Below are 22,138 nucleotides of genomic sequence, written 5' to 3'. Positions count from 1 at the left end.
GAGTCCTTTATGGGGAGTGCCTGAGTGGATCAGTCAGTGAAGCATTTGTCTTTGGCTCACGTCATAATCCCAGGGTCCTGGGATCAAGCCCATATCAAGTCCCTTCTCTGTGCAGAGCCTGCTTCTCCCTCTCCCTCTGAGACTTCCCCTCTTGTTCTTTCTCTCCCTCTCTCCCAAAAAAATAAATTTAAAAAATAGTCTCTTATGGTTCGTCTCCCACTCTGATTTCCTCTTGCTTTATTTTCCTCTCCCTTCCCCTGTAGTCTTCTATTTTCTTTCTTAAATTCCACATATGAGTGAGATTATATGATAACTGTCTTTCTCTGATTGACTTATTTCACTTAGCATAATACCTCCTAGTTTTATCCTATCATTGCACATGTAAGATTTCATTTTTTTTATAGCTGAGTAATATATTCCATATTGTGTGTGTGTGTGTGTGTTTGTGTGTATACACACACAAAATACAATATTCCATTGTATATATACCACATTTTTATTCATTCATCTATTGATGGACATCTGGGTTCTTTCTATAGTTTGGCTATTGAGGACATTGCTGCTATAAACACTGGACTGCATGTGCCCCCTTCAGATCACTGCATTTGTATTTTTGGGGTAAGTATCTTGTAGTGAAATTACTGGGCCATAGGGTAGCTCTTTTTTTTTTTTTTTCAAGTTTTTGAGAAACATCCATACTGTTTTCCAGAGTGGTTGCACTAGCTAGTATTTCCATGAATAGTGTAAGAGGGTTCCCCATTTTCTGCATCCTTGCTAACATGTTATTTCCTGACTTGTTAATTTTAGCCATTGGTATGAGGTGATATCTCATTGGGGGTTTGATTTATATTTCCTTGATGTCAAGTGATGTTGAGCATTTTTCATATGTATGTTGGCCATTTATATGTCTTCTTTGGAGAAATGTCTGTTCATGTCTTCTGTCCATTTCTTGATTGTATTATTTATTCTTCGGGTCTTGAGTTAGAAAAGTTCTTTATAGGTTTTTGATACTAGACCTATATCTGATAAGACATTTGAAAATATCTCCTCCCATTCTGTCAGTTGTCTTTTGGTTTTGTCGACTGTTTCACTTGATGTGCAAAAGCTTTTTACTTGATGAAGTCCTTAGAGTTCATTTTTCTTTTTGTTTCTCTTGCCTGTGGAGACGTGTCTAGTAATAAGTTACCGCAGTCAAGGTCACAGAGGTTTCTGCTGTGTTCTCCTCTAGGATTTTGATAGATTCTTGTCTCACATTTAGGTCTTTAATCCATTTTGAGATTATTTTTGTGTATGGTGTAAGAAAATTGTCCAGTTTCATTGTTCTGCATGTGGCTGTACAATTTTCCCAATACCATTTGTTGAAGAGACTTTTTCCTATTGGATATTCTTCCATGCTTTGTCAAAAATTAGTTGACAACAGAGTTGAGGGTCCATTTATAGGCTCTCAATTCTGTTCCATTGAACTATATACCTATTTTTGTGCCAGTACTATACTGTCTTGATGGTTACAGCTTTGTAATAGTGCTTAAAGCCTGCAATTGTGATGCCACCAGCTTTGGTTTTCTCTTTCAACATTCTTTTGGCTATTCTTGATCTTTTCTGGTTCCATACAGATTTTAGGATTAATTGTTCCATCTCTGTGAAAAATGTCGATGGTATTTTGATAGTGATTGCATTAAATATATAGATTTCTCCAGTTAGCATAGACATTTTTACAATATTTATTCTTCCAATACATGATCATGGATTTTTTTTCCATTTATGTCTTCCTCAATTTTTTTCATGAGTGTTCTGTAATATTCAGAGTACATATCTTTTGCCTCTTTGGTTAGGTTTTTTCCCAGGTATCTTGTGGGTTTTGGTGCAGTTGTAAATGGGATAGACTCCTTAATTTCTCTATCTTCTGTCTCATTGGTTGTGTTTAGAAATGTAAGTGATTTCTTTCCATTGATTTTATATCCTGCCACCTTGCTGAATTCCCAAATGAGTTCTAGGAATTTTGGTGTGGAGTCTTTTGTGTTTTGTTTTGTTTTTCTACATAGAGTATCATGTCATCTATGAAGAGTGAGATTTTGTCTTCTTTTTTTGCCAATTTGGATGCCTTTTATTTCTTTTTGTTGTCTAATTGCTGAGGTTAGGACTTCAGTACTATGTTGAACAACAGTGGTGAGAGTGGACATTCCTGTCCCATCCCTGACCTTAGGGAGAAAGCTCTCAGTTTTTCTCCACTGAGAATGATATTTACTATAGGTTTTTCATATATGGCTTTTAAGATATCGAGGTATATTCCCTATATCCCTACACTGTGAAGAGTTTAAATCAAGAAAGGATACACTTTTTTTATAAAAAAAAATTTTTGCATCTATTGAGAGGATCATATATATGGTCCTTGACCTTTCTTTTATTAATGTAGTGTATCACATTGATGTTGAATCTCCCTTGCAACCCAGTAATAAATCCTACTTGGTCAGGGTGAATAATTTTTTTAATGTACTGTTGGATCCTATCAGCTAGTATCTTGGTGAGAATTTTAGATCCATGTTCATAAAGGATTTTGGTCTGTATTTTTCCTTTTCAGTGAGGACTTTATCTGGTTTTGGAATCAAAGTAATGCTGACTTCATAGAAAGAGTTTGGAAGTTTTCCTTCCATTTCTATTTTTTGAAACAGGTTTCAGTAGAATAAGTATTAATTCTTCTTTAAATATTTGGTAGAATTCCCCCCAGGAAGACTTCTGGCCCTTATTCGTTGGGAGATTTTGATTCCTGCTTCAATTTCTTTGCTGATTATGGATCTGTTCAGATTTTCTATTTCTTCCTGTTTCAGTTTTGGGAGTTCATACGTTTCTAGGAATTTATCAATTTTCTTCCATGTTGTCCAATTTGTTGGCATATAATTTCCCATAATATTTTCTTATAATTATTTATATTTCTCTTGTTTTTGTTGTGAATTCTCCTCTTCCATTTGTGATTTTGTTTACTTGGGTCCTTTCTCTTTTCTTTTGACTAAGTAGGGCTAGGAATTTATCAATTTTATTATTTTTTTCAGAGAAATACCTCCTGCTTTCATTGATCTGTTCTACTGTTTTGTTCTGTTGTTTCTGTACCATTCATTTCTGCTCTATTCCTGATTATTTCCATTTCTTCTGCTGGCTTTAGGTTTCATTTGTGGCTTTTTACTGTCCGCTTTGGATGTAATGTTAGGTTACTTATTTGAGCTTTTTCTTGCTTTTTGAGGTAAGACTGTATTAGTATATAACTTTCATTTTAGGAATGATTTTCCTTCATCCAAAATTTGGACCATCATGTTTTCATTTTCATTTGTTTCCATGTACTTTATTAATTTCTTCTTAAATTTCCTGGCTGATCCATTCCTTCTTTAGGATAATGTTCTTTAACCTCCCATGTACTTGTAGTCTTTCCAAATTTTTCCTGTGGTTGACTACATATTTTATAGCATTGTGCATAAAAGATGCATGGCATGGTCTCAATTCTTTTGTATTTCTTGAGGCCTGATTCATGACCTACTATGTGATCTTTCTGGAGAATGCCCCATGTGCATTTGATAAATGTGCATTCTGCTCCTTCAGAATAAATTTCTGAATATATCTGTGAAGTCTATCTGGTCCAGTGTGTCATTCAAATCCATTGTTTCCTCATTGATTTCTTCTTAGATGATATATCCAGTAATGTAAGAGGAGTATTAATATCCCATCCTAAGGGGGCACCTAAGTGGCTCAGTCAATTCAACCTCTGCTTTCAGCTTAGGTCATGATCCCAGGGTCCTGGGACTGAGCCTCACATCAGACTCCCTGATCAGGATAGAGTCTGCTTCTTCCTCTCCCTCTGACCACCCATCTTGTGTTCTCTCTATATAAAATAAGTGAATAAAATATATTTTAAAAAAAGTCCTGTACTATTATTGTATTAATATCAATAGTTCCTCTATGTTTGTTATTAATTGTTTTCTATATTTGGGTGCTTCTAAGTCAGGTTCATATAGATTTACAATTGTTAGAAATTCTTGTTGGATAGTCCCTTTATGTAATGCCCTTCTTCATGTCTTGTTATACTCTTTGCTTTATAATCTAGCTTGTTTGACTTAAGTATTGCTACTCCAGCTTTCTTTTGATGTCCATTTGCATGAGAAATATGTCTCTATCCCCTCACTTTCAATCTCTAGGTATCCTTAGGTGTAAAAAGAGTCATTTGTAGGTTGCATAAGATAGTTCTTGTCTTTCTATCCATTTTGGTATCCTGTGTCTTTTGATTGGAGCACTTAAGTCATTTACATCTACAGTAAGTATTATTTTTTAAAAAAATATTTACTTATTTGTTTATTTGTCAGAGAGAAAGAGAGAGAAAAAATACAAGCAGGGGGAGAGGGAGAAGCAGGCTTCCCTCTGAGCAGGGATCCCGATCCCAATGTGGGGTTTAATGCCATTTTATTACTTATTTTGTCATTGTTTCTAGAAATTTTCTCTTTTCCTTTCTATCTTTGCTGCCTTTTTTTTTCCCCTTTCTTTCCCACTCAAAGAAGTCCCTTTAATATTTCTTGCAGGGTGGGTTTAGTGTCACAAACTCCTTTACTTTTTGTTTGGGAAACTCATGATCTCTCCTATTCTGAATGTTGGCATGTTAGACAGAGTATTCTTCGCTGCATATTTTTACCATTCAGCAGGTGGAATATATCATGCCGCTCTCTTTTGGTTTGCCAATTTTCTGTGGAGATTACTGCTGCTAGCCTTATGGACCTTTCCTTGTATGTTAGGGACTTCTTTTGTCGTGCTGTTTTAGGATTTTTTCTTTATCTCTATATTTTGCAAATTTAACTACAGTCTGTCTTTGTGTTTGTCACTTTTCATTACTTTCAACAGGAGTCCCCTGTCCCTCCTTGAGCTGGGTGTCTTCCCCAGATATGGGAGGTTGTCAGTTATGATTTCCTCAAAAAATTTTTCTGCCCCCTTTTCTATTTCCTCTTCTGAGAGTCTATGATACAAATGTTACTATACTTGATGGAGTCACTGCATTCACTAAGTCTGCTTTTGTGATCTAAGATTTTTTTTTTGCCCTCTTTTCTTCAGCTTTGTTATTATATATAATTTCATCTTCTATATCACTTATTCATTTCCCTGCTTTTTCCATCCCTGTTTTTATTACCTCCACTCAGTTTTGAATCTGTTATTATCGTTTTCATTTTAACCAGATTGGTTTTTAGCTCTTATCTCTGTGATAACTGTATCTCTGATGTTTTTGTGCTTTTCTCAAGCCCAGCTAGTACCCCTATGATAGTTGCTTAAAATCTGGATCAAGCATGTTACTTATGTCTGTTTCAATTTGAGCCCTGGCCATGATCTTTTCTTGTTCCTTCTTTTGGGATGAATTTCTCCACCTTGGCATTTTGTCTAGGTCTCTGTCTTACTTTCTGGTTAAGAAAGTCTGTTATGTTTCTTGATTCTGACAGTAATGAACAGGATTCATGAAGAACAGGTCATATAATTCCAGGGACTGGCACTTCAAGATTCATTCTCTGTTGTGCACTGCATGCACTCTGATGCTGTGCTATAGCTACTCTGTCCCTCAGGTCAGGCCTTTAAAGAGATTCTCCTTTCCTGCAGTTGGGAGTGTTTGGATCTTGCCTAGAGTGTGGTAAGTTTTAACTAGCTGTGCTCTGGTCTGCTTGTTAAAATGGACCTGACAATTTCCAATAAAATGGAAGCTTTGCAGAAGTCTCTCACCAGTAGTCATGGTGCATACAGGTGTTTGTGCTGGTCTTCTGTGGGGAGAGCCCACTGTGCTGGTCCTTAGGCATACTTTCCTCAGAAAAGAAGTACCAGCAGAGGGTAGGGAGGCAGGACTTGGTGTAAGCAAGTTAGGCAGACAATGTTGGAGCTGTGCTGTTTACTGAAGGTGGTTTTTGCTAAGGGGCAAGGGAAAGAAACGGCACCTGCTCCTTTGTCCCTGGAGAGAGGAGTCTATACTTGCTGCTCTCAGAAAAGCACTTCAGAGGAACAAATAATTTCCCCTCATACATCACAGACATTGTTCAGATCACTGATTTCACATGTCTGTCTCTGGGTCATGTGCCTGGCTGGAGCAGCACAGCACACCTTGGGCTCTACTCTACCCTTGCCTGTTGAATTTTTAATTCCAAACTTCTTAGATCTGATGTAATGAGGGGCCATGCTGGTCCTCTGGGATAGGATCTTGCTATTTGGGACTGATGCAGGCTTGACCCAGATGGGCAGTTATGCTCGGTTTGGGGGCGTTGGATTTGGTGCAGCAGGATAAACAGGAATGCTCTGCTTAGCTTCCCTCAGCAGGTGTACCTATGCTGACTGGTTGAGGAGTGAAATGGCACCCTCAGGTTCTTTTGTCCCCAGAGAGGCAAATCCACCTCTCACAGATGTGCTCCAAAAAGTACGGTCTCTACCTATGTCCCTAAGGTGATCCTACAATTATGCAGTCTGCCCCAGTGTTGTTTGCCTGCTTCTGTTACAGGCATACTACAGTGTCCTCAGATCTCTATTACAGCCAAACCTGGGGACCTCTGAAACTCCCATCTTTGAGCCCCACTGGTTGCAAAAATTCATGGAATTTATCCCTCCCCTTTTCCCAGCCAATGGTTTTGGGGAAGTATTCTCCTTTTGTGTATCACTGCAGAAGTCACTCTCTCTTGCCTTTCTCTACCACCAAGGGTTCTATCCCCTCCATAGCACCTGCCAACTGTTCTCCCAAACATGTCTCTGTGCTTTCTACCTTTCTCTATGTAGCTTCTTCTCTCCTAGTTTTGCAGTTTGTTCTATCAGTACTCAGGTTAATTTCTTGAGTATTAGGAATGATTTGATAGTTATGTAGCTGTGTTGGAGGGATAAGGCAAGACTAGGGTCCACCTTTTATGTTGTCACTCCCCAGAACATTCTAACTGGAAACAGCAGAATACACATTCTTTTCAAAGGCACATGGGATACATTCAACACCATCAAGTGAGATTTATTCTGGTATTGCCAGGTGGTACCATATTCACAAATTGATCAACATGATACACCACTTTAATGAAAAAAAGGATAAGAACCATATGAACCTCACAGTAGAGCACTTGACAAAATACAACAACCATTTTTCATAAAAACCCTCAAAAAAGAAGTGATATAGGAAATGTACCGCAACATAATAAATCCCATATATGTAAAACCCACAGCTAATATCATCCTCAATAAGGAAAACCAAGAGCTTTTAGTCTGTGATCAGGAACAAGAGAGAGATATTTACTCTCACCAGTTATTTAACATAGTACTGAATGTCCTAGCCATAGTAATCAGACAATGAAAAAAAAAAAAAAAGACATTCAAATCATCAAGGAAAAAGCACAACATTCACTATTTAAAGATGGTATATTCTATGTAGACAACTGGAAATGGTCTACCAAAAAAGTGCTAGAACTGATATATGAGTTCGGTAAGCTTGCAGGTTACAAAATCAACATACAGAAATTTCCTGCATTTCTATACACCAATAATGAAGTAGCATAAAGAGCAATTAAGGAATCCATCCCCTTTACAACTGCACCCAAACCCATAAGATACCTAGGAATAAACCTAACCACAGAAGTGAAAGAACTGTAATATGAAAACTACAAAACACTGACAAAAGAAACTGAAGAGGACATAAAGAAATAGAAATACATTCCATGTCCATAGATCAAAATAACAAATATTGTTAAAATTTCAGTACTACCAAAGCCATCTACACATTTAATGCAACACTTATCAAAATATCAACAGCATTTTTTATAGAGGTAGCCCTAAAATAATATGAATATTATTGTAATACTTCTAAAATTTGCATGAAACCACAAGAGACCCTGAATAGCCAGAGCAACCTTGGAAAAGCAAAGCAAAGCTGGAGGCATCAAAATTCTAGACTTCAAGTTATATTACAACCCTGTAATGATCAAGACAGTATGATTCCAGTACAAAAATAGTCACATTGGGGCGCCTGGGTGGCTCAGGGGTTAAGCCTCTGCCTTCGGTTCAGGTCATGATCTCAGCGTCCTGGGATCGAGCCCCGCATCGGGCTCTCTGCTCAGCAGGGAACCTGCTTCCCCCTCTCTCTCTGTCTGCCTCTCTGTCTACATGTGATCTCTCTGTCAAATAAATAAATAAAATCTTTTAAAAAAAATAATTAAAAAAAAAAAAATAGTCACATAGATCAATAAAACAGAATGGAAAACCCAGAAATGAACCCACACTTATATTTTCAGCTCATCACTAACAAAACAGGCAAGATTATCCAGTGGGAAAAAAGACAGTCTCTTCAAAAGTGGTGTTGAGAGAATTGGATAGCAGCATGAAAAAAAAAATGGAACTACACCACTTTCTTACACCATACCAAAAAAAAAAAAAAAATTCAAAATGGATGAAAGACATAGATGTGAGATAAAAAACCATTAAAACCATAGAGGACCACACAGGCCACAAATTCTTTGACATTGGCCCTTGCAACTTCCTCTTAAATATATCTCCTGAGTCAAGGGAATCAAAAGCAAAAATAAACTATTGGGTTTTCATCAAAACAAAAAGTTTCTACATGCTGAAGGGAAGAATCACCAAAACAAAAAGCCAACCTACTGAATAGGAGATGTTTGCAAATGACATATATGATAAAGGGTTAGTATTCAAAATGTCTAAAGAACTTATAAACTCGACACCCAAAAATCAAATAGTACAATTAAAGAAATGGGTAGAAGATATTAATAGACATTTTTCAAAGAAGACATGCAGATGGCTAACAGATACATGAAATGATGCACACCATCACTGATCATCAGGGAAATGCAAATTAAAACTGCAATGAGATGTCACCTCACACCTGTGTAAATGACTTAAATAAACAGCAAAAGAAACAACAGGTGTTGGTGAGGACGTGGAGAAATGGGAGCACTCTTACACTGCTGGTGGGAATGGAAATTTGTATAGCTGCTGTGGGAAAGAGTATGGAGTTTCCACAAAAAGTAAAAAATGGAACTCTCCTATAATCTAGCAATTCCACTACTAGGTATTTACCAAAGAATACAAAAATACTAATTTGAAGGGATGCATGCACCCTGATGTTTATAGTAGCATTATGAACAATACCAAATTACAGAAAGAGCCCAAATATCCACAAATGTCCATTGACTGATGAATGGAGAAATGGAGAAATAAGATGTAGGATATATATACACACAGATATATATATAAAATTAACATAATAATCTCTAGTTCATATATGTATATATGTGGACATATATATCATATATATATATGAACTAGAGATTATTATGCTAATAAAATAAGTCAGAGAAGGACATATACTTTATGATTTTGCTTATATGTGGAATTTAAGAAACAAACAAACAAACAAACAACAAAAAAACAAAACAAGCATAGGGGAAAAATGAAAAAGAGAGTCAAGCCAAGAAAAAGATTCATAACTACAGGGAACTAACTGATCATTACCAGAGGGAAGGTATGTGGGGTAATGGGTTAAATAGGTGATGGGGATAGGAGTCAAGATGGCGCAGTAGCAGGCTGAGACAACATCAGGTAGAAGGAGATCAGGTAGATAGCTTATCAAACCATTCCAAACAGCTACAAATCCAAAAGGAGATCGAAGAAAAGAAGAGCAACAATTCTAGAAACAGAAAATCGACCACTTTCTGAAAGGTAGGACCGGTGGAGAAGTGAATCCAAAGATATGGGAAGATAGACCACAGGGGGAGGGGCCGCCTCCCAGCAAGCAGCAGAACAACGGAGCACAAAATCAGAATTTTTAAAAGTCTGCTCCACGGAGGGACATCGCTCCAGAGGCTAAACCAGGCTGAAGTCCACATGGGGACAACGTGGCCCCAGGTCCCGTGGGGTCACAGAATGATTGGGGGTGTCTGAGTGTCACAGAGCTTGCAGGTATTAGAGTGGGGAAGCTGGCTACAGAGATGGAGTCAAGGAGTGAGCTCTCAACTCCGGGTTACCTTGAACCATAATCCATGACACAGGCCACTGCTTTGTGAGTGGGGTCCCCACAAGATCCGGGGAGACCCCACCTGGAAGAGCTCAGGGATCTGGGGGGTTCGGAGACTCCAGGCGGAGCTGTGTGCCAGAGATGGAGGCGCTTGGTCACAGGCTAGGTGAGCTCGGAGCACAGCTGGAGGCCAGGGAGACGGGAGTGATTGAGTGCTTTTCTCTGAGGCACACTGAGGAGTGGGGCCCCGAGCTCTCGGCAAATCTCTGGGCCAGAGATTTGGAGGCCATCATTTTCATTCCTGTCCTCCAGAACTCTACAGAAAGCGTTCAGGGAACAAAAGCTCCCAAAAGCGAAAGCGACCCAAACAGACTACTTAGCCTGGCCCCTGGTAAGGGTGGTGCAATTCCGCCTCGGGCAAAGACACTTGAGAATCACTACAACAGGCTCCTCCCCCAGAAGATCAACAAGAAATCCAGCCAAGACCGAATTCACTTACCAAGGAGAACAGCGGAATTCCAGAGGAGGAGAAAGCAAAGCATGGAATTCATAGCTTTCTCCCCATGAATTTTTAGTCTTGAAAAGTTAATCATTTTTTTTATTTTACTTTCTTTCTTCTGCTAATTTTTTTAAACTTTTACCCTTTCCTCCTTTAACGTTTTTTAACTAGTTTATCTTAACAATACCTTTCATAAAAACAAAAAAATCTTTTTGGAACCTTCATTATTATAGTCATATTTTATCCTTCATTGTATCTAACATTATTTTTTGTGTACACGTAGGGTTTTTTCTTCTAAAAAATTTGAGGTCTATCTTCTAATAGATCAAAATACAACCTAAAGCTAACACCAGGCTTGTTCTAGTCTCCAGACCCAGCAAAGCCTCTCCACTTTCTTTTTCTTTATTCTCCCAACCAACTTACCTTATCAACCTTATCAACTTCTTTATATTTTTTTTAGAAATTAAAAAAAATTTTTTCATGTTTATAGTCATATTTCATCCCTTCATTGTGTTCACCCTTATATATGTTTTTCATTTTTTTAAAATTTGGGGAGGTAGTTTCTTCTAAGAGATCAAAATACTCCCAAAATTAAGTGGGTGACCCTGTTCTAGTCACCAGTCTAATATATATATATATTTTTTTCTTATTTATATTTTTCTTTATTTGTTTTCATTTTTTATTTTTTTTGAACTTCCTTTTACCCCATTCCTACCCCCCACAATTTGGGGACTCTTTTGATTTGGTTAAAGAACATTTTCCTGGGGTCTTTGCCACCCTTTTAGTATTTTATTTGCTCCTTCATATATTCTTATCTGGACAAAATGACAAGGTGGAAAAACTCACCACAAAAAAAAGAACAAGAGGCAGTACCAAAGGCTAGGGACTTAATCAATATGGACATTGGTAATATGTCAGATCAAGAGTTCAGAATGATGATTCTCAAGAATCTAGCCAGGCTTGAAAAAGGCATGGAAGATATTAGAGAAATCCTGTCAGGAGAAATAAAAACCCTTTCTGGAGAAATGAAAGAACTAAAATCTAACCAATTTGAAATAAAAAAAAAATCTATTAATGAGGTGCAATAAAAAATGGAGGCTCTTACTGCTAGGATAAATGAAGCAGAAGAAAGAATTAGTGATATAGAAGACCAAAGGACAGAGAATAAAGAAGCTGAGCAAAAGAGAGACAAACAACTACTGGATCACGAGGGGAGAATTAGAGAGATAAGTGATACCATAAGATGAAACAACATTAGAAAAACTGGGATTCCAGAAGAAGAAGAAAGAGAGAGGGAAGTAAAAGGTATATGGGAGAGAATTATTGTAGAGAATTTCCCAAATATCACAAAGGGAACAAGCATCAAAATCAAGGAGGTACAGAGAACCCCCCTCAAAATCAATAAGAATAAGTCCACACCCCATCATCTAATAGTAAAATTTATAAGTCTTAGCAACAAAGAGAAAATCCTCAGAGCAGCCGAGGACAAGAAGTCTGTAACATACAATAGTAAAAATATTAGATTTGCAGCAGACTTATCCACAGAGACCTAGCAGGACAGAAAAAAACTGGCATTTTGTATTCTGAGCACTAAACGAGAAAAACATGCAGCCAAGAATACTGTATCCAGCTAGGCTATCATTGAAAATAGAAAGAGAGATAAAAAGCTTCCAGGACAAACAAAAACTGAAAGAATTTGCAAACACCAAACCACCTCTACAGGAAATATTGAAAGAGGGCCTCTAAGCAAAGAGAGACCCTAAAAGTAGTAGATCAGAAAGAAACAGAGACAATATACAGTAACAGTCACCTTACAAGGAGTACAATGGCACTAAATTCATATCTCTCAATAGTTACCCTGAATGTTAATGGGCTAAACACCCCAATCAAAAGACACAGGGTATCAGAATGGATAAAAAAACAAAACTCATCAATATGCTGCCTACAAGAAACTCATTTTAGACCCAAAGACACCTCCAGATTTAAAGTGAGGGGGTGGAAAACAATTGACCATGCTAATGGACATCAAAAGAAAGCTGGGGTGGCAATCCTTATATCAGATCAATTAGATTTTAAGCCAAAGACTATAATAAGAGATGAGGAAGGACACTATATCATACTCAAAGGGTCTGTCCAACAAGAAGAGCTAACAATTTTAAATACCTATGCCCCTAAAATGGGAGCAGCCAACTATATAAACCAACTAATAACAAAATGAGAGAAACACATAGACAATAATATAATAATAGTAGGGGACTTTAACACTCCCCTCACTGAAATGGACAGATTATCCAAGCAAAAGATCAACAAGGAAATAAAGGCTTAAAATGACACACTGGGCCAGATGGACATCACAGATATATTCAGAACATTCCATCCCAGAGCAACAGAATACACATTCTTCTCTAGCACACATGGAACATTCTCCAGAATATATTACATCCTGGGTCATTAATCAGGTCTCAACCGGTAACAAAAGATTGGGATCATTCCCTGCATATTGTCAGACCACAATGCTCTGAAGCTAGAACTCAATCACAAGAGGAAATCTGTAAATAACCCAAATACATGGAGACTAAAGAGCATCCTTTCAAAGAATGACTGGGTCCACCAGGAAATTAAAGAGGAATGGAAAAAATTCATGGAAACAAATGGTTATGAAAACACAATGGTTCAAAGTCTGTGGGACACGGCAAAGACAGTTCTGAGAGGAAAATATATAGTGATACAAGCCTTTCTCAAGAAACAAGAAAGGTCTCAAATATACAACCTAACCCTACACCTAAAGCAGCTGGAGAAAGAACAACAAAAAAAGCCTAAACCCAACAGGGGAAGAGAAATTATAAAGATCAGAGGAGAAATCAATGAAATAGAAACCATAAAAACAATAGAACAAATCAACAAAACTAGGAGCTGGTTCTTTGAAAGAATTAATAAGATTGATAAACCCCCGGATAGACTTATCAAAAAGGAAAGAGAAAGGACCCAAATAAATAAAATTATGAATGAAAGAGGAGAGATCACAACCAACACCAAAGTAATACAAACAATTATAAGAACATGTTATGAGCAACTCTACACCAACAAATTTGACGATCTGGAAGAAATGGATGCATTTCTAGAGACATATAAACTACCATAACTGAACCAGGAAGAAACAGATAACCTGAACAGACCCATAACCAGTAAGGAGACTGAAACAGTCCTCAAAAATCTCCCAACAAACACAAGCCCAGGTCCAGATGGCTTCCCAAGGGAATTCTACCAAACATTTAAAGAATTAATTCCTATTCTCCTGAAACTGTTCCAAAAAATAGAAATGGAAGGAAAACTTCCAAACTCATTTTATGAGGCCAGCATCACCTTGATCCCAAAACCAGACAAGGATCCCATAAAAAAAGAGAATTACACACCAATATTCTTGATGAACATAGATGCGAAAATTCTCACCAAAATACTGGCCAATAGGATCCAACAGTACATTAAAAGGATTATTCACCATGACCAAGTGGGATTTATTCCTGGTCCTTAAGGATGGTTCTAGATCCGCAAATCAATCAATATGACACAATACATTAATAAAACAAAGAACAAGAACCATATGATACTCTCAATAGATACTGAAAAAGCATTTGACAAAGTATACCATCCCTTCAAAATCAAAACTCTTCAAAGTGTAAGGATAGAGGCCACATACCTCAATATTATCAAAGCCATCTATGTAATACCCACTGCAAATATCATTCTCAATGGAGAAAAATTGAGAGCTTTTCCGCTAAGGTCAGGAACACGGGAGGGATGTCTATTATCACCACTGCTATTCAACATAGTACTAGAAGTCCTAGCCTCAGCAATCAGACAACAGAAAGAAATTAAAGGCATCCAAATTGGCAAAGAAGAAGTCAAAGTATCACTCTTTGCAGGTGATATGATACTATATGTGGAAAAACCGAAAGACTCCACTCCAAATCTGCTAGAACTTGTACAGGAATTCAGTAAAGTGTCAGGATATAAAATCAATGCACAGAAAGCAGTTGCATTTCTTTACACCAACAACAAGACAGAAGAAAGCGAAATTAAGGAGTCAATCCCATTTACAATTGCACCCAAAACCATAAAATACCTAGGAATAAACCTAACCAAAGAGGCAAAGAATCTATACTCAGAAAACTGTAGAGTACTCATAAAAGAAATGGAGGAAGACACAAAGAAATGGAAAAATATTCCATGCTCATGGATTGGAAGAACAAATATTGTGAAAATGTCTATTCTACCTAAAGCAATCTACACATTTAATGCAATCCCTATCAAAATCCCATCCATTTTTTTTTCAAAGAAATGGAACAAATAATCCTAAAATTTATATGGAGCCAGAAAAGACCTCTAATAGCCAAAGGAATGTTGAAAAAGAAAGCCAAAGTTGGTGGCATCACAATTCCGGACTTCAAGCTCTATTACAAAGCTGTCATCATCAAGACAGTATGGTACTGGCACAAAAACAGACACATAGATCAGTGGAACAGACTAGAGAGCCCAGAAATAGGCCCTCAACTCTATGGTCAACTAATCTTCAACAAAGCAAAAAAGAATGTCCAGTGGAAAAATGACAACCTCTTCAACAAATAGTTTTGGGAAAATTGGATGGCCACATGCAGAAAAATGAAATTGGACCATTTCCTTACACCATACATGAAAATAGACTCAAAATGGATGAAGGACCTCAATATGAGAAAGGAATCCATCAAAATCCTTGAGGAGAACACAGGCAGCAACTTCTTCCACCTCAGCCACAGCAACTACTTCTTAGTAACTTCACCAAAGGCAAGGAAAGCAAGGGCAAAAATGAAGTATTGGGACTTCATCAAGATCAAAAGCTTTTGCACAGCAAAGGAAACAGTTAACAAAACCAAAAGACAACTGACAGAATGGGAGAAGATATTTGCAAACGACATATCAGTTAAAGGGCTAGTATCCAAAATCAATAAGGAGCTTATCAGACTCGATACCCAAAGAACAAATAATCCAATCAAGAAATGGGCAGAGGACATGAGCAGACATTTCTGCAAAGAAGACATCCAGATGGCCAACAGACACATGAAAAAGTGCTCCACATCACTCGGCATCAGGGAAATACAAATCGAAACCACAATGAGCTACCACCTCACACCAGACAGAATGGCTAAAATTAACAAGTCAGAAAATGACAGATGCTGGCGAGGATGCAGAGAAAGGGGAACTCTCCTACACTACTGGTGGGAATGAAAGCTGGTGCAACCCCTCTGGAAAACAGCATAGAGGTTCCTCAAAAAGTTGAAAATAGAGCTACCCCATAACCCAGCAATTGAACTGCTGGGTGTTCACCCTAAAGATACAAACGTAGTGATCCAAAGGGGCACATGCACCCGAATGTTTATAGCAGTAATGTCCACAATAGCCAAAGTATGGAAAGAACTTAGATGTCCTTCAACAGATGAATGGATAAAGAAGAAATGGTATATATATACAATGGAATACTATGCAACCTTCAAAGAAATGAAATCTTGTCATTTGCGACGATGTGGATGGAACTAGAGGGTATTATACTTAGTGAATTAAGTCAATCGGAGAAAGATAACTATCATATGATTTCCCTGATATGAGGAAATGGATATGCAACTTGGGGGCTTTGAGGGGTAGGAAAAGAATAAATGAAACAAGATGGGATTGGGAGGGAGACAAATCATAAGAGACTTTTAATGTCACAAAACAAACTGAGGGGGATTGGGGGGAGGAGGGTAGGGAGACAATGTTGGGGTTATGGACATTGGGGAGGGTATGTGCTATGGTGGGTGCTGTGAAGTGTGTAAGCCTGGCGATTGACAGACCTATACCCCTGGGCCTAATAATACATTATACGTTTATAAAAAAATTTAAAAATTTAAAATAAATAAATAAATAAATAGGTGATGGGGATTACTGAGTACAGTTTCTGGTATGAGCACTAGATATTGTAAGCGTTGAATCATTAATTGTATACCTGAAACTAATATTACACTGTATGTTAACGAAGAAGAATTTAAATAAAAATGTTAAAAAATTAGGTTTCTCAAATATATATATATATATATATATTTATTTATTTATTTATTTTTATTTACTTATTTGACAGACAGATCACAAGTAGGCAGAGAGGCAGGCAGAGAGAGAGAGGAGGAAGCAGGCTCCCCGCTGAGCAGAGAGCCCCAGGTGGGGCTCGATCCCAGGACGCTGGGATCATGACCCCAGCCGAAGGCAGAGGCTTAAACCACTGAGCCACCCAGGCGCCCCTATATATATATTTTTTAAAGATTTTATTTATTTACTTGACAGACAGATCACAAGTAGGCAGAGAGGCAGGCAGAGAGAGAAGGGAGGAAGCAGGAAGCAGGCTCCCTGCTGAACAGAGAGCCCGATGCGGGGCTGGATCCCAGGACGCTTGGATCATGACCTGAGCTGAAGGCAGCGGCTTTAACCCACTGAGCCACGTAGGCGCCCCTCTCAAATATTTTTAATATACATTTTGAAATAGAGTAAAAAATATCAGTCAAGAAATTCACAAAATAAAAGGATGAAAAATATGACACCATAAACATAAAATGTCAAAAAACATCAATAAAATGTATTGTTCTTATAGTGGGTTCATACTTAAACAATGATTAACCTAATGTAAACTTTTTTTTTAAATTTATTTATTTGACAGACAGAGATCACAAGTAGGCAGAGAGGCAGACAGAGAGAGAGGGGGAAGCAGGCTCTCCGCGGAGCAGAGAGCCCGATGTGGGGCTCGATCCCAGGACCCTGGGATCATGACCGGAGCCGAAGGCGGAGGCTTTAACCTACTGAGCCACCCAGGTGCCCCCTAATATAAACTTTTATATGCATGGAACATTATATATAAACCCTATGGTAACCACAAATTGAAAAACATATAAAAGATGCAAAATAATAAACTGAAAGGAATCCAAGCATATCAATAAAAAATGTCATCTAACCACAAGGAAATAGATTAATAGAAGAAAGGAGCAGAGTAGAAGTATGAAAACTGTAAATGAAGTAACAGCATAACAATAGCTACATACTTATAAATAATTACTTTGTATTTAAATGGACTAAATGGTCTAATTAAAAGACTTAGTGTAACTGAATGGGTAAAAAGCAAAACACACCAATATGCTTCTTGCAATAGACTCATTTCAGAAATAAAGACAATGCAGATTAAAAGTAAAGCAATAGAAAAACATTTATCATTCCAACGGAAACAAAAAGATATTTGAGGTAGCAATATTTATACAAAAAAGTAGACTTTGAGAAAAAGACTGTAAGAAGAAACAAAGATAAATACTACATAATCATAAAGGAAACAATCAAAATATATATATAACAATTGTAAGTATTTTTGCATAAAACACTGGAGCACCCAAATATATAAAGCAATTATTAACAAACATGAAGAAACTAATCAAGAATAATGCAATAGGGATGCCGCTGAGGGTGATTCAGTCAGTTAAACCTCTGCCTTTCAGTTCAGATCATGATCCCAGGATCCTAGGATCAAGTTCCCCATCTAGCTCCTTATTCAGTGAAGAGCCTGCTTCTCCCTCTTCCTGCCACTCCCTCTGCTTGTGCTGTCTCTCTTGATCTCTCTCTCTCTCTCTGACAAATAAATAAATAAATAAAAATCTTAAAAAAAAAAAAAACAGTAGTACAATAATCATAGGGGACTTTAACATCCCATATACATAAAGGGATAAATCATCCAGTCAGAAAATTAAAAAGAAAACTCATTTTGAAAAACACATTGGACCAGATAGCTCTAACAGATACATTCAGAACATCCCATCCTAAAACAGCAAAATACACATTCTTTTCATGAGCTCACAGAACAGTCTCCAGACTGTCACATATTAGGCCACAAAGCATGTCTCAACAAATTCAAAAAGATGGAAGTTTTAAGATGCAGATCTTCTGGCCACAGCAGTATGAAACTAGAAATCAGTCACAAGAAAAAAATCTAGAAAGACCACAAATACATGGAGATTAAATAAAATGCTACTAAACAATGAGTGGCTTATCGAAGAAATTAATGAGGAGTTAAAAAAATACATGGCAACAAATGAAAATGAAAACCCAACAGTCCTAAGTCTTGGGATGTAGCAAAAGCTGTTCTTAAAGGGACAATTATGGCAATACAGGCCTACATCAAAAATCAAGAAAAATCTCAAATAAATATCCTAACCTTAACCAAAAGGAACTAGAAAAAAAGAACAAAGCCCAAAGTAAGTAGAAAAAGTAATAGTAAAGATAACAGCAGAAAGAAATGAAAAATACTAAAAAAAAAACCTATAAAAGAGATACATAAAACCAGAAACATTTTTTAAAGACAAATAAAGTTGAAAAACCTTTGCACAGAATCATCAAAAAACAAAAATGACAAAAAGGACTCAAATAAATAAGAATTAAAGATAAGAAATAACAACCAACACCACAGAAATAAAAAGGATTATAAGACCATATTATGAAAAAATATATGTCAACAAATTGGACAACCAAAAAAATTGGATAAATTCCTAGAAACATCTAAACTACCAAAACTGAAGCAAGAAGTAATAAAAAAGTTGAACAGACCAATTACTAACAATGGAATCATATCAATAATCAAAAACAACCAACAAACAAAAGCCCTGGACCAGATGGCCTCACAGGAGAATCTACCATTTAAAGAAGAATTAATACCTATTCTCAAACTATTCTGAAAATACAAGAGAAAAGGAAATTTTCTAATTCATTTAATGAAACTAACTCTACTCTGATATCAAAACCAGATAAGGATACTGCAAAAAACAAAAGAGAACAACAGGCCAATATCCCTGATGAACATAGATGCAAAAGTCCTCAACAAAATATTAGCAAACAAATCCAATGCATTCACAAAATCATTTACCATGATCAAGTGGGAGTTATTCCTGTGATGCAAGGGTGGTTCAATATTTACAAATCAAACAGTGTGACACAGCACACCAAGAAGAGAAAGGATAAAAAACATGTGATTATCTAAAAAAAAAAGATGTAAAAAAATGCATTTGATGAAATAGTACATTCCTTCATGATATAAATTTTCAACAAAGTATATTTAGAGAGAACATACCTCAAAATAATAAATGCTATATATGAAAAACACACAACAAACACCACACTCAATGGGGAAAAACTGAGAGCTTTCCCCCTAAGATCTGGAACAAGACAAGGATGTGCACTTTCACCACTTTTATTCAACATAGTACTGGAAGTCCTAGTCACAGCAATAAGACAAGAAAAGGGAATAAATGTATTCAAATTGGTAAGGATGAAATAAAATTTTGACTATTCGCAGATGACTTCATACTGCACATAGAAAACCCTTAAGATTGGGGTGCCTGGGTGGCTCAGTGGGTTAAAGCCTCTGCCTTCGGTTCAGGTCATGATCTCAGGGTCCTGGGATCGAGCCCCGCATCAGGCTCTCTGCTCAGCGGGGAGCCTGCTTCTCTTCCTCTCTCTCTGCCTGCCTCGCTGTCTACTTGTGATCTCTGTCTGTCAAATAAATAAATACAATCTTAAAAAATAAAGAAAACCCTTAAGATCACCAAAAAGCTACTAGAATTGAAAAATGAGATCAATAAAGTTGTAAAATACAAAAACCAATGTACAGAAATCTTTTGCATTTCTGTACACTAATAATGAAGCAGCAGAAAGAAAAAAGGAATCAGTCACATTTACAATTGCACCAGAAAGAATAAAATGCATAGGAATACACTTAAGCAAGAAAGTAAAAGAGATATACCCCCAAAATTATAAAATATTGTTGAAAGTAATTGAAGAAGACACAAATAAATGGAAAGATATTTGATGTTCCTGGATTGTGAGAATCAATATTTTTAAAATAGCCACACTACCCAAAGCAATCTGTAGATTTGATGCAATCTTTAATAAATTTCCAACAGCATTTTTCACAGAAGTAGAACAAAAGTTCCTAAAATTTATATAGAACCACAAAAGACTCTGAATATACAAAACAATCTTCAAAAATAAAACAAAACTGGAAATATCACAATCTTAGATTTCAAGATATACTACAAAGCTATCATAATCAAAACAGTATGATATTGGGACAAAAATTAACATAGATGAATAGAACAGAACAGAGAGACCAGAAATAAATTTATGCTTATAGAGTCAATTAATCTAGCAGAAAGCAGGAATGAACATAAAATGGGAAAAAGTCTCTTCAACAAATGGTGGGAAAACTGATCAACTACATGCAAAAGAATGAAACTTGGACACGTTCTTATATCATATACAAAAATAAACTCAAAGTGGATTAAAGATATAAATGTGAGACTGAAGCCACAGAATTCCTAGAAGAAAGCATAAGCAGTCAGTCATCTCTTTTACATCAGCCATGGAGATATTTTTCTAGGTATAGGTCTCGTTTGGCAAGGGAAACAGAAGCAAGATTAAACTATTGGGACTGTATCAAAATTAAAAAAAAAAAATTTTCACAGCAAAGGAAATTATCCACAAAACAAAAAGACAACCCACCAAATGGAAGAAGATATTTGCAAATGATATTTTCAGTAAGGGATTCATATCCAAAATACATAAAGAACTTGCATAACTCAACACCAAAAAAAAAAACCTAAATAATCCAATTTAAAAATGGGTGGGGTAGATAGAAATATTACTCTGCCATGAAAAAGAATGGATGGCATCTTTCTACTTACAACAACATGAATGGATTTAGAAGTTATAATTCTAAACCAAAAGTCAGTCAGATAAAGACAAATGTCATATGATTTCACTCAAACAGAATTTAGGAAACAAAATGAACAAGCAAAGAAAAAAGTGACAAACAAAAAAGCAGACTCTTAAATATGGGGAACAATCTGGTGATTGCCAGAGGGGAGGTCATGGGGGATGGATGAAATAGGTGGAAGTTATTAAGAATACACTTACTATTATGAGCACTGAGTAATGTGTTGAATTGTTGAATCATATGGTACACCTGAAACTAAAATAACACTATATGTTAATTATACTTAAAATTAAAATAAGATGGGAATATGTTATTGTATGTAAATTATACCTGAATATTTTTATTAGATGCATATGAGCAATACAAGTCAAGAAATATATGTGACATAAAGACAAAAGTTCAGGGCCTTGTTTTAGCCCTAGTTCTACTTTCAAAAGCAATATAGGAAATTCTCAAAAGAAACTCCATTAGCAAAGATTAAGTGAACAGGCTGCTAGGAAAATCATCATGAAAGTTTCCCAGGAAAAAGCCTAAAGGGAGGTAGCCAATTCCCAGATCTAGCAGAAACTTTGGATCATCTACCTAATAGCTACTATTTCCTTCTTACTTGCTGCTAAAACTACAGTTTAATACAGGAATTCTACCCTTCCACCATTTGTCCCAAGGGTAAGTCCTGAGTATTGTAATGTAATTGCAGTGACCTCTTAACTTCAACAAATGTTTGACTTATAGGTGAGCATGTAATTCACTTTTGGCTCATAAAGAGCCATAATGAGACATAAACAGAGATCTGTTGGAGGTTTATTACAAATAAATCTTTCTTCTTAAAAAG

This window comes from Martes martes (assembly GCF_963455335.1).
Source record: "Martes martes genome assembly, chromosome: X".
NCBI classification, from domain to species: domain Eukaryota; kingdom Metazoa; phylum Chordata; class Mammalia; order Carnivora; family Mustelidae; genus Martes; species Martes martes.
This window is presented reverse-complemented; position numbering follows the sequence as displayed.